Consider the following 13,705-nt stretch of genomic DNA (forward strand, 5'->3'; position numbering starts at 1 on the left):
AACCAAAACAATTATCAAGAAGACGACAGGTAATGCAAAATAAGATAGATGACAAATAAGTTTTAAAAAGAAAAAAAAGTCCTAGGCTTGCCTGTTTTTGTCCCCTTTTACTCTCAAAAATGTCTAGGTTGGGATCCCTGGGTGGCGCAGTGGTTTAGCGCCTGCCTTTGGCCCAGGGCGCGATCCTGGAGACCCGGGATCGAATCCCACGTCGGGCTCCCGGTGCATGGAGCCTGCTTCTCCCTCTGCCTATGTCTCTGCCTCTCTCTCTCTCTCCCTCCGTGTGACTATCATAAGAAAAAAAAAAAAAATGTCTAGGTTTAAGGGCGCATGGGTGGGTTTGTCGGTTAAGCATCCAACTCTTGATTTCCACTCAGTTCATGATCTCACGGTGGTGGGATTGAGCCCCAGAGCCCCACAGTGGGCTCTGATTCGGCAGAGAGTCTGCTTGAGATTCACTTTCTCCCTCTCCATCTGCCCCTCCCTCCGCTTGCGTGCATGCTCTCTTTCTCTAAAATAAATACATAAATCTCTCTAAAAAAAGTTTAGGTTTATTTATTTATTATTATTTTTTAAGATTTTATTTATTTATTCATGAAAGACACACGGAAAGAGAGGCAGAGACCTAGGCAGAGGGAGAAGCAAGCTCCTTGCAAGGAGCCTGATGTGGGACTTGATCCTGGATCCTGGGATCATGCTCTGAGCTAAAGGCGGACGCTCAACCACTGAGCCACTCAGGTGCCCCAAAAGTTTAGGTTTAGATAACAAAGTGTGTGGTCACCCTATTTAAGGAGCCCCAGACATGGAAGATGAGAGAACTCTCTGCATTCAGGAGGTGTGAGCCCATGCCTGCTCCCCCTTAATACCAGCTGAGGCTTCAGGCAGGGACATCACCAACCTGGGTTGCTTTTCATCTATAAGATGAAAGACATAGCACTAGAGTATCTCAGTGGTCCCTTCTAGCTCTCAACTTATGACTTTATAGGAACTTTCTTTCCCCCTGCCTACTTAATCCCACCTACTCAGTCTTCATCTTACTCTTCACCTCTTCTGATGAAAGGCACATCACTTCTTAGATGTTTCTGCCTTGTTTCTGGACTTCTTCACTCATGCAGATTTAACTGAGTCATCTACCTCTTCAAAATCAGCTTCAGGGATTTTTTTTTTGGCCACCACCTCCTCTTTGTCTTCTGTTCTTTCAGTAAAGCATATCCATGAGATTGGATGGAGTTTAATAATCCAGGGTAGCTTTTGTTTTCTTCTGCTTCTTGTTCTCCCCATCATAACCTCTGAGTCAAATGAAATCTTTCTTAAGTGGTAGCTGAACAATACATTTCTTAGTGACATCCTAAATAACGAGGTGAAAGGCAATTATTAGCTTAAAGAGGGAATTGTTATACCCCACACAGAAAAGACACTGAAAATGTCACAGAAAGACACAGGAGTTTGCAGGGGCTGGAATGCCCAGACTAACAGAATTGTTCTTGTAAGTATGGAGAGGCAGAAAAGCAGTGTTTCTCAACCTCAGTTTAATATCCAAATTATCCAGGAGCTTGAAATACTATTGATCCCTTGCTCCCACCTTCCAGAAATTGATTTAATTGATCTGGGATGTGGTTTTGGCCACACATTGGGATTTTAAAAAATTCTACATATGATTCTAACCTAGGGCAAGGCGGAGAACTATTGCAAGAAGAGAGATTAAAAATGGTGGCAGAAATAACTGGACCTCAAGTTTCACCATTTTTTTTTTTTTTTATTTACTTATGATAGTCACAGAGAGAGAGAGAGGCAGAGACACAACACACGCAGAGGGAGAAGCAGGCTCCATGCACCGGGAGCCCGACGTGTGATTCGATCCTGTGTCTCCAGGATCGCGCCCTGGGCCAAAGGCAGGCGCCAAACCGCTGCGCCACCCAGGGATCCCAAGTTTCACCGTTTAAAGATACGGTCCTAGAACCTGGAATTTTAAATGCTCATCATGGAGATGGGCCTCAAGGAATTTTGGAAAGAAGATCCATTCCAGAATTTTCTTTTTCTATTTCTCCTATGTCTATAGAAAGGGAATTCTAAGGGCAGCCGGGGTGCTCAGCGGTTTAGCGCCGCCTTCAGACCAGGGTGTGATCTTGGAGACCCGGGATCGAATCCCAGGTTGGGCTCCCTGCATGGGGCCTGCTTCTCCCTCTACCTGTCTCTTCCTCTCTGTCTCTCATGAATAAATAAAATCTTTAAAAAAAAAAAAAAAAGAAAAGAAAGGGAATTCTAACTTGAGGTGAATAAATCCCATGATTAGTCATGAAAAATATTCTATGCAAATGAGTATGTGCTCTGTTCTAAGCAGAGGTTCCATAGTTTTCATCAGTTTTTTAAAGGGGCCCATGGCCCATAATATTAAGAACCATTGATTTATTGGGGGGAAGGTCTTATGGGATGATTCATACTAAATAGTAAATGTCCTTATGCTGGTAGATTACAGGCCCTTTACAATTATTCCCCGTGAATCAGTGCTGTTGGTTAAAAAAGTATCACAATCAAATGTTGTCTTTTTATTAGACCTTATACCCTGATGAAATGGAGGTGAATACCACATGTTCTGTCCAAGAATTAGCAACAAATGTTTTGGAAAAATATCACTAGTGCAGAACAAGTGTGGCTTTTCATCCGCCTTCCCATTAATACTGAGCTAGAAACGCAAGGCCACAAAATACAATAGGATGTCTGAGGATCACAATACTAGAGTTGAGGGAACTAGAGTACAATGAAATAAGATGTGATCTATTTCCATTTATTTACAAAGAGTTTCCACTCACTCAAAAGTTGTTGCTAAGAACATGACATTTCTCTCAACTGCTCACAAGAGATATGTTTTTGAAGAAAGGCAGAATGGTTATTACAAACCTTGCAGATGACATGCAGGCTACTTTGGTTTTACATGGAAGAGTCATCCCCAGTCTTCTTCATCCCTCTGCAGAAAGTCTGAGAGTACAGTCCTGAAATACATGCCTTTGTATGCCACCTCCATCAGCCAACGCTCCTTAAATGATTCCATGCTCAATACAAATCCTACTGGTTACCAGAGGAGCAACTTCTCCCAGGTCATGCTTGGAGACTTTCTTCATAGCTTTGGATCTCAAAGGAAGAACTTGGGTGCCCTTCAGTGTGAGTTTCTAGTCCTTCCAGAGAAATCAACTCTGTGGCCAAATCCAAAATGTTGATGACCTCCATTTTGTCACTCTAGTTCCTAAAAATTGATGAAAAGTGCTATGGTCTTTGTGCATGTCTCTTTCACTTTTTTTGTTTGTTTGTTTTTTTCTTAGTCAACTAAAAGTTTGTAGTCTGGAATTTTCCTATTAAATCCTGAACTTGGGATGCCTGGATGGGTCAGCGGTTGAGCATCTGCCTTCAGCTCAGGGTGTGATCCTGGGGTCTGGGATCAAGTCCCACATCAGGCTCCTTGCAGACAGCCTGCTTCTCCCTCTGCCTGTGTCTCTGTCTCGCTCTTTCTGTGTGTCTCCATGAATAAACAAAATCTTTAAAAATAATAATAATAAAAATAAATACATCCTGAAGTTTCTTGCGAAACTTAATAGCATGCACTTGCTTGGCCAGTGACTCACCAGAAGACCTCTCCCCGGTATCCCTGTGGGCAACAGTGTTGAGAAAATGCCCTCCTCTGTCACCACACAGAATATCCTTGGGGACTGTGCAACTATATTACTGACCTTATCTGCCAGTGTGACCAGAAGTCACATAGTGACATAAACAAAGCACAGGGAATTAGAAAGGCAGACATGTGACGTTCTTAACCATCCCTGAGGAGTTGAATATGTTTCTGTGTCAGAAACATGATAGAACTGTCAAATGTTGACTGAATGGCCTAGGTGTTGTGAAATGTCACAAGTTTTTTGTTTTTCAGTAACAATGTAAAAACTGCAAAATTTTTCTTCAAAACAGAAAAAAAAAAAACAAATAACAAAGAGTAACTAACTATAAGCACATTGGTGTAATTCAACAGACGACCACAGCACCTTCGTTGTCCCATCCTTACTTGGCTGCTAAGAGATGCTGAATCACTAGAGGGTTCCCTTGGATTCTTCCCCCAGGTACCTGGCTTCTTAGGGAATGCTGGGCTATTGAACAGGAGGGAACTTGACCCAGTTTAAACAGTCCTGCTTCTCTCTTCCACCCCAGCCTCCTCATCCCCCACCTGTACCATTATATAACAGATGAAGACCAAATCTTTGATTTGGGAGAAAGGGAAAAAAATCTTTATGGTGGTATAGAAGTGATCTTTTGCCATTTGATTAGCATGCCTCAAATGGGAAGAGGACTATGGGCCAGCCAGTCAGCATCAATCTAAAAGGGGTGTTCAACCATCACTGGAGTAAAGTCGAATAATCCCAACCAAGAGAGAATACCCAATTGGTGAAATATAAATTGGTCCTGCCATCACCAAAGTAGAGTGTGCCCTGGAAGAAATACAAAACCCTGAACTGCCTGGGTGGTTCAGTTGGTTAAGCATCTGACTCTTGGGCAGCTCAGGTGGCTCAGCGGTTTAGCGCCACCTTCGGCCCAGGGTATGATCCTGGAGACCCAGGATCGAATCCCATGTCAGGCTTCCCTTCATGGAGCCTGCTTCTCCCTCTGCCTGTGTCTCTGCCTCTCTCTCTCTCTCTCTCTATGTCTCTCATGAATAACTAAATAAAATCTTTAAAAAATAAAAAAGCATCTGACTCTTGGTTTCAGCTCAGGTCATGGACTCAGGGTCGTAGGATGGAGCCCATGTCAGGCTCCCAGCTCAGTGCAGTCTGCTTGTCTGTCTCCTTTCCCCTGCCTCCCCAACCCCCCCCCCGCCCCCTTCACTTGTGAGCTCATGTGCTCTCTTGTGCACTTTCTCTCTCAAGATAAATAAATTAATTTAAAAAATATATAAAACCCTTCCTAGTTTTGGTACCTTTAGTAACTTTAGCATTTTGTGGCACATGTGTATAAGGTCCAGGGGCTGCTTTATTCAGGGCCTGCCCCAACCCTGACAGCAGCCAGCTAATGGTTGACAAGTGATGAATGACATTGTGTTGTTTACCTGAAACAACTTATTTTTACTTAAGTTTGAAACTGTGCTATCTGCCTCCTAAGAAGTTGTCTGGTTCAGAAATCAGAAAAACATACATGTCAAAAATCTCTTATTTTGAACAGAAAGAGGTATGTAATACATATTTATTTCTTTAAAAAAATGTGTTCCTCTCTAACTTCTCTAAGCACCTGTCAAAAAAAATATATCAGTTTAAAGGGTGCGTGATGACTACTTTGCCTGAGGCACTCTTTGTTTAAATAAAGCTCTATACATTCACTTTTTATCAGCCTTGTAAACTCCTATGATGATCTGCAGTCTTTTGAAACAGTGATATACCAAATCATTCTACATGAGAACTGTTAGGAATATCTAATACATTTAGTGAGGCCTACATTTTGTCCTGACCAGATTCATCTGGAAAGATTTCCTCTTTTTTTAAGCTACAAATGTATGGATCCTAGCTCAGACCTATTGAATCATTCAAGAGTGGAGTCTGGGAAGGGAATTCGTGTCTGTTAAAATCCCAGTGCAGGGATGCCTGGGTGGCTCAGTGGTTGAGCTTCTGCCTTCGGCTCTGGTCGTCATCCCAAGACCTGGGATCAAGTTCCACAATGGGCTCCTTGCATGGAGCCTGCTTCTCCCTCTGCCTATGTCTCTGCCTCTCTCCCTGTGTCTCTCATGAATAAATAAATAAAATCTTAAAATAAAATAAAATTCCAGTGCAATTCTGGTGTGGGCCATTGGAGAACCAGGATTTGAGAACTGCTAATTTAGTCCACTGACCCCAGTGAACCAGCCTCATACTGATGAAGAATGTGCAGCCCAAGAAGGCCTCAAGGCAATCACTCTACACATGTCTAGTGAGCGCCTGCTATGTGCCAGGCATTATTCCATGTGTAGAGGCTACACCAGTGAATAGAAGAGACCAAAATCTACTAGTTCATGGCTTGTTCAAAGTAACTGATGAAACAGTTATTATGTACCTATAATGTACTTTGTTAAGCTAAGTTCTAGAAATACAGAGATAAAAGCAGCATTGTCCCTGCCTTCAAGGAGCTTCTAAACTAGCAAGAAACAAGTATGGAACCAGGTCATTACCACATAATAAGAAAAATCTTCCATAGTAGAGATACACACCAGGCAGGATAAAACCAGTCGTGGGAACAGAGAGGTCTGGAGGCCATTTGTGCCTGTGTTGTGTTTCACTCCACTCTCTATTTTTATGCAGTTTTATTATTCTGTTAGTACAGCATTTAGTTAGTCATTTGGGAGCCGCTAATAAGATGTTCGCCTGGAATGCTGATTTATGTTTTTGGCATGACTGAGGGAATGAGGCCTGTATGATTAAACTATAATATAACTGCATAAAATTAAATGCTAAGCTGGTAAGGTACTGATAAAAAGTGCCATTAAGGGGCTGGCAAATGGTAGTGTGGGTTGGACCTGGGGGGGTGGGTTGGGGTGGGTGGGTGGGTAGGAAAATGGACTTCTTTACATATTTACAACACTCTAAGCACTTCACACCTGCTACCTTATTAAGTCCTCATTGGAACCTACAAGGCAGTTATTATTTCCAACCCACTGCCTCCCTTTATAGAGGAAGATACAGAAGGTCAGAGAGGCTGCATAAGTTGCCCAAGGTCACACAGCGCAAGTTCAGGCCTTCAGGGCTACCTACCTTAGGATTCTCCTACTTCACAGCTCTGGGGCCCCCTGCACGGCATTCCCGAGATGCAGGGGCAGGAATGAGACCCCTTTTCTGGAGGAACAAAAGTCTAAGTGAGTGCTACCCTCAGAGCTTGATTATTCATTGGATGGTGCACTAGAAAGGAACATGAAGCACACAGGTTACCCTGAACCTCTAAACACGGAGCCGCCTGGGCCTTCTAGTCCTCGCCCAGGGTTCATTCAGCCAGAGGAAAGCATTGTTTGAGGAACCAGGCGCCCTCGATGGATGGCCGGGGTGAGATAAGATTGCTGACGACTGCTGAGAAGCTGCTGCAGGGGCCTGCTCCATTCAAGCAGGAAAATGTGTCACTTCCTCCCGGCTCCTAGATCCTTTCTCCGCGGGGGAGGAGGGGGGAGGGCCCCGCGCCTCGAAAGAATTTAGAATGGGTCCAGGCGGGGTGAGGGGAAGGCCAGGCCGAGTGGAAGGGTAGGCTTTAACCGGCTCTGGCTACACCCTTTTTAAAAGCCCCAGCATATTTTTACTTCTTGGCTCATTCTCAGCCTACCCTTCTGTGTCCTCATTCTTTTTTTAATCTCAGCACATTTACTCCTCCCCCACCTTCTATGCAAAAATCTCACTCCTCAATCTTTGCTGCATCTATTTTTCTGCAAAGCTGAAGCATTCAGAGCGGCTGAATGCTTTTTCCCCTCCACACAGCCCCACCCAGTAGAAATGTACACACACACACACACACACACACACACACACACAGCACCCAGTGCCTGATTCCCACAGAATAGTTATTTTAAAGAGTCCTGGCCTCGCTCACAGCCACACTCAGTTATTTCTTTCTTAGTGTCTCATTGGAAAAGTCATGGAAGGAGAGGAAAATGTGGGGTTAATGCTAATCCAATTTGAGTTTGCAGTGGAGCTACGGTACAGACGGCCCCCGACTTAACCAGGGTGCGACTTAACATTTTTCCACCGTATGATGCTGCGAAAGCGATATGTATGCAGTAGAAACCATACTTCGAATTTTGAATTTGGATCTTTTCCCGGGCTAGCAACGTGCCACACGATCCTATCTTGTGATGCGGAGCAGTGGCAGCCAGCCGCAGCTCCCGGTCGGCCCCGCCATCCATCCATCCATCGAGAGGGTGAATGACTGATTTACTTCCAACCCTTCTACACCCGGAGAGCCATCCTGTTTTTTGCTTTCAGTACAGTAGTCAATCAATTACATGAGCTAGTCAACACTATTATCAAATAGGCTTTGCGTGAGATGATTTTGCCCAACTGTAGGCTAATGTTGCTGTTCTGTGCCGTTTAAGGCTGAGCTCTGATGGTGGGTAGGTTAGGAGCATCGAATGCATTTCGACTTCGTGATGTCTTCAATTCGTGATGGGTTTACCTGGACGTCACCCCATCATAAGTCGAGGAGGAGCTGCACTTTAGAGATGGAAGCGCTTATCGTGTCTAACTGTCTTTCTGCAGGCGAGAATGGGATGGGAGGACTTACTCCAAGCCTCCCAGCTGGTTAGGAGCAGAACCCGGGCCACCCCTTGAATGCCCCCCCGTGGACTTGGCACTGTCACTACAGATTGGGCCAGAGGTGGCTTCCCCACAGAGATGTTTCCAGTGCCCGCAGCTCCTGTAATTCACTACGTGTGCATAATTGCACCACTAGGGCTTTTGTGGCTTTAAAGGACTTTCTTTCACCCCACCTTAAATCACTTCTTTCCTCCAACATCCTTGAAAGCCAGGCTTGCCGCTCAGATGCACAGCGAGTTTCACCAGCAGCAGCTCCACTCACCTCTCCACCTCTGAAGCCACCTAGATGTTGGCAAACACTGATTTTTCTATTTGCCTTGTTCCTTATTTGGAAGCAGCTGAGCTTTCCCCAAAACATGTTGGGGCAATTCTAATTGGCAAGGTGTGTGTCAACACTGCTGAACTCACCAGCCAGCTTACATTGTTCACCTATCCAAGTGGTTCCAGGGGAGAAGCCGGTTCCCTTCCCAGCCCTCGCTCGATGCCACACACACCCCACCCACGGGATCAGAAGGGCTTGTGCAAGGAGAATTTCCTGTTCTGCTGACTCATCTCCTGCAATGAGATGGAAGGCAAGCTTATATTTTCTTTTCCAGATTTTAAAGGGAAATGGGAGCCTTCTGAGTTCAGATTGCTCTGAGACGAGATCAAGTAGGGGCAACAGCTGGCACATAAAACTAAATAAATGAGCATCGAGTGTATTTATGATAGCCCAAATAGCTGGCTCAGAGTAGTGGGCACTGGGGTGTGATGGGGTGCAAGGCTAGCTCTGGCTACCGCACAACCGAGGGGCTCTGAGCTTTCAATTTGTGGGGAGGCTTGCTGGCAAGAAGGACAGTTGGAAGGGGGCATGCCCGGGTTTCACTTGTGCGTGGGTAACAATGCAGCAATCAGACTTAATATCCCATATGCTTTCTAACAGAGAACAAAGGCATTCCACTTCTGGCCGAACCTAAATTGAGGGAAGGATGATTCAACTCAGTGTAGGAAACAGCAGGAAATCCGTCAATAGCATTTACATTTGGGAGGCAATTGAGCCAGATTTTTGCCAAACAAGATTGGAATTAAGAGAAAAAAGGGATTTGGATAAGGCTTGTTCATTTCAATGTATGCACATTTTACCTTACAACGTATATAGAGATATTGGTATATGAAATAATGGAATGGGGGGGTGATAGTGCATGGTACTGATAGGTACTGATATTACGTGGGAGTCCATTATAATATTCTCTTTACTTTATAAATGTTTGGATTTTTCATAATAAAAAATATTTTAAACCCTTGGATCCTATTTTTGGCTCTAATTTTCAGTGTTTCCTTTGTGACCTTTATACTTCAAAATCTTCATCTGTAGCCTAGAGACACCCGAATGTTATCACTTCTTGGTTCATGGATGTTTGGAGCATTTGTGAAATCATGTTTTGGAAGGTAATTTGTAAATTGTACTCTTCTATTGCAAAGTAGTGTCTACTTTATCGTAATAAAGATAATATACATACATAATTTAAAAAAATTCAAGCCATACAAAGGACATGAAAGTTTCCCCTCCTCAGCACTCTCCACGAGAAGCAATTACTGTTATCATAGAAATTCATTAGATATGAAATTTCTTATGTTCATGTAAGTAACTTGAAACTTTTAAGCCAAGGGGTCTCAGACGTTAGGAAAGTTTGGCTGAAGTGGAACCCAGAACTCCACATTTCCAATTGGCTGTTAAAGAGCATAGCAATCCCCTGGAGATCTTGTTGAAATGCAGATTCTAGTCTGTAGGTCAGGGATGGGACCTGAGACTCCATTCTAACTGGGTCCCACATGCTGCAGGTCCAGGACTACACTTGGAGTATCAAGGTTCTGCAGATTTCTACCCTGCCCGGAAAACACCTTACATTTATTTCAAACACTTGCAATGAGGCAGTAAAGTACGTAGAATTTTAAGAATGAAAACAATATTAAAAAATGCCCTGAAATAGACAAATGTGCATTCTAAAAGTAACTCAGACCAGCATCTCTGCTTCTGAGCACCAGGAAGCATTCCCTCAAGAGGCCATGTTCTTATAGTATCATTTCTTCTGGGCTCTAGAATCTAGAGCAAAAATAAAATCCTCTGGGTCCCCCACAGCTGGTGTCTCCCAGGTGTAAAATCACACTTTTGTACCGACATACAGCCCCCAATTGCCTTCACAGCCTTTTGCCGATGACAGTTGATCTCAAAAATCTTTCGACCTTTTAGTCTCAGCTTTTGGTGGACTAAAATTGAACTTACAGGTAAAGTTTTTGCAAATTTGTGTATGTGTGTGCATATATATATATATATGCATAATTCATAATTTGGCGCCCCTTGCAAGGAGGGAAGAGGCTAATTTGGTGTACATATTTTTAACTAAAGTTTCGGGAAATATTACAAACAGGACCTTTTTTAATATTTGCCAGGACACTTACGAAGTAGTCCAAATTACACGACAGTGGCATAAAAATTATTTTGAGCTGAAGACATTTGAGAATCAACAGATGCAGAAAGAAGCTTTGTCTGACTGCCCGCCCTCCCACCCCCATTCCCCACACACTTATCTTGCTAAAAGCAGAAACTCCTGGGAATGAGACAGTCATAATTCCCCTCTTCTGGGCAGTTGCACTCCCAGGAAGGATACCTAAGGTGAAATGATCATAAATCTCCTCTCCAGGGGGAAGTTTCAGGCCCCAAAGAAGTTAAAGAAGACCACTCACACTTTCATAAACAATTATTGTCACAAACTCTCTTATCTCCCATTTTTTTTTCTGCTAAAAGCCTGTTTGTTTTTCCTAAAGAAACCATTTGTTCTTCCCATAGGAGCCTTTTCCTACCCTTGCCTTTTCCTCTGTTAAGTTAGGTACGTAAATCCTTAATTTTAGCCGTTGAGCTGAGCCACTTTCTTTCTAAGCTCCCAAATACCTAAATAAATAAAAATTGCTTTTCTCTCACCAATCTGGCTTTTGGCAATTTAATTCACAAGCCCCAGTCTTAAACCCAAGAGGGTAGAGAGGAAAGACTTTTCCCCCTGTGACACCTATATGATTCATATATGATGGAAAACTCCTGATGGAGAACATGTATTATACTTCATTTCCATTTAAAAATTTTTCTTAAATTATGATAAAATACGGGGCACCTGGGTGGCTCTGCGGCTGGGCGGCTGCCTTTGGCTTAGGTCATGATCCTGGCGTCCTGGGATCCAGTCCTGCATTAGATTCCCCATCCGCAGTGAGCCTGCTTCTTCCTCTGCCTAGGTCTCTGCCTCTTTCTGTGTGTCTCTCAGGAATAAATAAATAAAATCTTTAAAAAATTATGATAAAATGCATATAATATAAAATTGACTACCAGAATCCATTTTAAGAGTATAATTCAGCATTATTAAGTATATTCACATATGGTGCAACCAATCCTCAGAACATTTTCATCTTGCAAAACTGAAACTGTATCCATTAAGCAACAACTTCTCATTCTTCCCTCCCCCCAAGACTCTGGCAACCACCATTCTACTTTTTGCGTCTGTTCCTTCCACTGCTCTAGATACCTCATATGAGTGGAATCATATAGTATTTGCCTTTTTGTGACTGGCTGATTTTACTTAGCATGATGTTCTCCAGGTTCATCCATCTATTTGAATTTTTTAAACAAAATGAATATTCATTCATAGAGATATTCCAGAGTCACTGTTCCTTGGAGTTTCTTATTGTTAGATTTTATTTTTGCAGGGATAAGTCTCTACTTCTGTGTGCGTATGTGGCATGTGAACATGTGCATTTGCACATGCGTGTGCTTTTGTGCCTATCTGTGTGGCTTGTTTTATTTTCTAGCAAGGGCTGGTACTTCACCATCTGAAAGGCTTTAGGTGATTCACGTCATTTTACTTCACACTATTCCTGTTAAGTCATGAAGCCAAAATATATAGACATTTCAGGAACAGTAAGTCGTTGGTGGAAAGTCAGATTCCAGGGCTGTTCTGTTTATGGCTCAACTGGCTCTAGCACTGTTCTAGGGGAGATAAGTCTTGGTTGTGATCCCTGAGTGAGTCAGGTTTCTGGTGGTGTGTGTCTCAGGGTGACAGCACCCATCGAGCACCCACCACCCTCTTGATTCACAAGCGGGTGCATAACCATGAGAGGGCTAACTATAAAACTAGTCAAGGCCGTGTCCCGTGGGGTTTGGGACAGTGACATCATCTCTACAAATAAGGACACATTCACGTCCCTGGCTTCCTCCCAAATATCCTTCAATTCCTGCCAGAAGGGACTAAGAAAAATGAGGCTCCATCTTCCTGGAAATTGTTTTATTTTTATCACTCTGAATGCTAATCCTCTGAGACAGCAATGGCAGAGGTCCCCCAGAGGGGACTGTAGTGGAGGGTGATGGGAGAGAACAGAAAACTTGGATCCTATCCCTGGCACTGCCACACATGTTCTTGGTAGAAACCCACTGGTGGCTGTACCCCAGGGCCTGGGACATGCTGGACACGTGGTAGACACTCAATAATGACCTAGTAAGAGTGAATTTTCCCACATGACCTTGGACAAACCAGTTAACCTTTCTAGCCTTCCATTTTCTTTCTGTTAAGTGAAATAACAGGGTAGAATGAGCTCTGTTTTTCCTCTCAGCTTGAGTATTCTTTGATTTGAGAAAGAACTTTCTAAATTTAACTGTTATCACTTCTATGTCAGCATGTTCGGGGTAGGGATAAATTCCAAGAGAACAGTTTTAAAAATTTATCTTCCTGGAGAAATAAAATTGTTTTTCTCCTTAGGGTAAGACTTCGGTGTTGAGGTTGGATGGGGAAGAGGAGTAGAATTTTGGAGATTAGTTATTAGCCTAGTATCCAAGTCTATAGATGATGGATTGTCACAACCTCAGGTCATCTTTTGGGACATCAGGAATATCTTGTTAAGAAAGATAGATAGATGTTCTTTTTTTATTTTTTATTTTTTGAAGAATGTTTTATTTTTAAAATTTCATTACAAATGAGAAGAATCAATAATCAAACTATCCAAGTTATCCAGATTATCCAACAAGGATAATATAAGATTACATGCATTTGGAAAGGCCACTAGGACTTTTACAGTTTATGAAATATATCAGTTATACAGGATTTTGATCAATTTTTTCTTAAAGCGATTTGTTTTTACAGTGAAAAGGGGGGGGGGGGGGGAGCAAAGCAAAGCAAAAATGGGGAAGTCTGAGAAAGGCCAGGTTTTCTAGCTTGTTCTGTGAAGTGCTGGATAACTTACCACTCCTGCTGCCATCTAACAGGACAATGAGACATCCTGTTGTGATTGTATCTTACAGGGATATTTTCAGTATAGGCAGGTTCGGTATAAAATGAAAACATAATAGTAGTGTTGCTCAAAGTGATGTTATTTCACCCCTGGAGAAGAGTGTG

At 43.0% G+C, this 13,705-nt stretch overlaps 1 long non-coding RNA gene across 1 annotated transcript; it reads right to left on the reverse strand.

Moving 5' to 3' along the window:
* Positions 1-566: 566 nt before the first annotated feature.
* LOC125753677 (uncharacterized) lies at positions 567-10,814 on the reverse strand. Its single transcript, XR_007406045.1, has 3 exons — positions 6,753-10,814; positions 2,899-3,530; positions 567-1,348 (listed from the first exon to the last, which is right to left on the reverse strand). It is a non-coding gene; the product is annotated as an uncharacterized LOC125753677 (long non-coding RNA).
* Positions 10,815-13,705: the final 2,891 nt, after the last annotated feature.

The sequence above is a fragment of the Canis lupus genome, chromosome 25 (assembly GCF_003254725.2).
Source record: "Canis lupus dingo isolate Sandy chromosome 25, ASM325472v2, whole genome shotgun sequence".
In the NCBI taxonomy this organism is placed as follows: Eukaryota; Metazoa; Chordata; class Mammalia; order Carnivora; family Canidae; genus Canis; species Canis lupus.